This window comes from Belonocnema kinseyi, chromosome 6, assembly GCF_010883055.1.
Source record: "Belonocnema kinseyi isolate 2016_QV_RU_SX_M_011 chromosome 6, B_treatae_v1, whole genome shotgun sequence".
NCBI lineage: Eukaryota > Metazoa > Arthropoda > Insecta > Hymenoptera > Cynipidae > Belonocnema > Belonocnema kinseyi.
The window spans coordinates 94,706,764-94,710,089 of NC_046662.1; the positions used below are offsets into that span (position 1 = coordinate 94,706,764).

The 3,326-nt window shown below is 29.4% G+C and overlaps 1 protein-coding gene across 1 annotated transcript in view; it reads right to left on the bottom strand.

The window, feature by feature from the left end:
* LOC117175504 overlaps positions 1 to 3,326 on the bottom strand; it is a 6,174-nt gene that overhangs the window by 1,301 nt on the left and 1,547 nt on the right. The window lies entirely within an intron of this gene.

Here is a 3,326-nt window from a genome sequence, read left to right on the forward strand (position 1 = left end):
GTCAAATTTTACACAAATCTAATACCTTGTCCGATGAGGATGTAAAAATAATGACTAAATAAAGTCTTTTAAAAACCAATTGGTGGAAATCTGGAATTCCAGTGATGCAATTCAGAGGCCTTCGAAACCCGTTCAACAGAAGTGAATGGATTTTTGTTTCCTGGGTACCAAAAGCATCGGCCTGATAAGAGGCCTACATTATCAGAATGACAGAGAGCTGAAAAACGGTCCTAACCTCGAAATAGTGAGCATGCATAACATTTTTATTTAGTACCAGCCAGTCCCATCCGACTACTGAGAAAAGTAGTTGTCGCTTACAAGTTCCACTTCGCGGGTGGACTAATCCGCCGGGCGGCGCGTCAATCGTCCTGCTCTAGAAAAGCATTGGTCTTATGGGAAACTCAATAATTAATATTAAGTAAAAACATTCCAGAACATTATTTCAGTTCATAAAATTAAGACCAACAATTCTTTTATGGGTAATTGATATTTGACACACGTTTGTTACTGACAATAGGTGTTGAACATGTGTAAATAAGTATGTGTGATAAAAAATGTAACAAAATAAAATTATTATATAATAATATCTTAGGAAGTTGAATAACGAAATTCGCATATGTAATACTATTTTTATGTTTTCTTCAGTATTATAAATTAGGAATTAAACAATTTTGAATGTTATTAATTCAATTTTTAAGAATGAGAAATTTTTTATTTGTTAAATATAACAAGCCAATGAAAATGGTTGCTTGCAATTATTTTTTTAATTCAAACACATGTTTGTTTCATAATTTATTGTTATCAAGTGATAAAATGCATTTTTTCAACAAAATACACGTTGAAAGAGAGGGAGAGGGGATCAAATGAATCAAACAATTAAGTAGATATTAACAAAATCAACAAATTCTGTATATTTCTCTAAAATGCACAACTAAATAACATACAATAAAAGTACTATAATACGTGAAAATTTTTAATGTCATATATATGTATGTGTGAGTGTGTGTGTATATTAATGCAAATAATACATAAATAACATCCTTAAGGCATGTAGATATTCATCATTACTTCACAAGACTTAAAAACTAATTGGATCAGTCAAGGACAAATTTAGAAAAAAAATGTAATGTATACATACAGACAAACATTAATCTTTTTCGGTTGCAGTGTCATGCGTTTAAAATATTTATATTCATAAAAAACGTACAAAATTTCAATAAAAATTTCCGTTTTTTTTTTTTAGAACTAAAATTTTAAATACTTTAGAACTTTTACTATATATCATTTTGTACAGAATTTTTTTCAGAAATTAAAAGGAGTGGCTCAATAGTATGATAATAGTAATAATAATATATAATATAATAAATATATTAATATGTTATATATAACCTTATGGATGGTAGCTCTAAGAAAGCATGCAGAGGCGACTGTTCTCACCTCCAACGCTCGCAGCCGCTGTTTAAGTACAACAGCTGTAAAAGACGAAATACAAACTATACCATGCTCCAGATTTTGTACTCCAGACTTAGTCCGTGGCTATGATAAAAACCGAGTTCACTCGAGAACAAGTTGGAAGAAAAAACAAAAAATAATATTGTTCTCAGAAAATTTATCTAACAATTTACGAAAATTGATATTTTATGCAGGCTTTAAGGTTTTACACTTGAAATTGCAGAATATCTCGGGGATGAAATACGTGTTTTTTAGAGTAAATGAGGCGATATGAATTTTTTCAATTTCCCCAAAAAAATGTCTACGAAATTCTATTTGAATTTTGTGTTTTTTTTTTCAAAATCTCTAGTTCTTTTTTAATCTTCAAAAACTTTGGATCTAATCGAGATATTTATCGTTTTCTTTTTCAAGTTGACATAGTTTATTGTATGATTTTGGAACCCACTAAAAAATATTTTAAAACTTCTAAATTAATAAAATAGCGGTAGTTTTTCTGAAAATATGACAAGCTGCTTAAAATACCCACAATTATATTTTCTTTTTCAATTTCGTTTAAAATTCGTAGTTTCATAATAAAGATATCTTCTGTGTTTTATGAGGGCTAAGTAACTTTTGTCGCGAGGAGAATTCTTTTTCTTCATATAATCAGATTTTCCATTTTTTATTGTAAACAACGAGAGATATAAAAATGTTTGAGATAAAACTTTGCACGTCTAAAAAATGGTTTAGCCGGCATAAAGATGATATGATATATTTCTTCTATTAGCAAAAACTTTATTTACATACTGGAAAGAATAAAAAGATGGCATTTTCCAAAAAATCTTATATTTTATCATCAAATTTTAAGAAAATAAAAAATATTTTCTAGAAAAGCCCACCTTTTTATTCTTCCCAATATTTTTGAAAAGTTTTTGCTAATATAGAAACCCATCTGATCAGTTTTATGTGGACTAAACCATTTTTAGGCCAAAAGAATTCTTTTTTTTTCTACAAACTTTATTTTTAAATTTGCCTCGCATATGATGGAAATCTATCGCAAAAGAGCAAAAGTCATTTTAGTAGAACGTTTTTAAACGTGCAAAGTAGTATCTCAAATTTTTTTTCGTATCTTTTGCTGTTTATAAGAGAAATAAGAAAATTTGACTATATGAAAAAAAATTCTCCTGACGAGAAAATTTATTTTACCCGCATAAAACTCACAAGATATCTTTATTATGAAACTAAAACTGTAAAACAAAATTGGCAAAAAATATGTAATTTTGGGTTGTTTTTAAAACAACTTTTCATAATTTTAGAAAAACCACCACTATTTTATTAATTTTGAGGCTTTTTTTATATTTTTTGGTCGTTTTCAAAATAAGACAATAAACGCTTCCAAATTAAAAAAGAAAACGATAAATATTTCAATAGGACAAAAGTTAATGAGGATTAAAAAAAATTGAGTTTAAAAAAAAAACACAAAACATACCTACACGGAGAAAAATGGAAGGTCTGTTTGTCCATATAAATGTGCAGACAGATCATATTGCAGGGTCGACTATAGGACAGCTCTTGGATATGGCTAAAGCGGCTATCTCTAGAAAATAAAAATAAGACGTCTAAATCGACAATCTGAGAAGGACGTCTCGATTGTCTCAAATCGTCTTCTCGGTCATTTGAAGCTGGCTGAACGGATCATTGCGAAGGGTCGGTTTGGAAATCTCAGATGGTCGATCTGATTTTCTCAGACATTCGACTGGGTCGTATTCGATGGTCGATTCGATTATCTCAGGATTTTGACGTAGTCATTTCGTATGGGCGATTCGATCATTTTTAAAGGGTCGACTTGATTATTTTGAAGTGTCAATATAGATATTCAAGAAAGGAAAATTCGG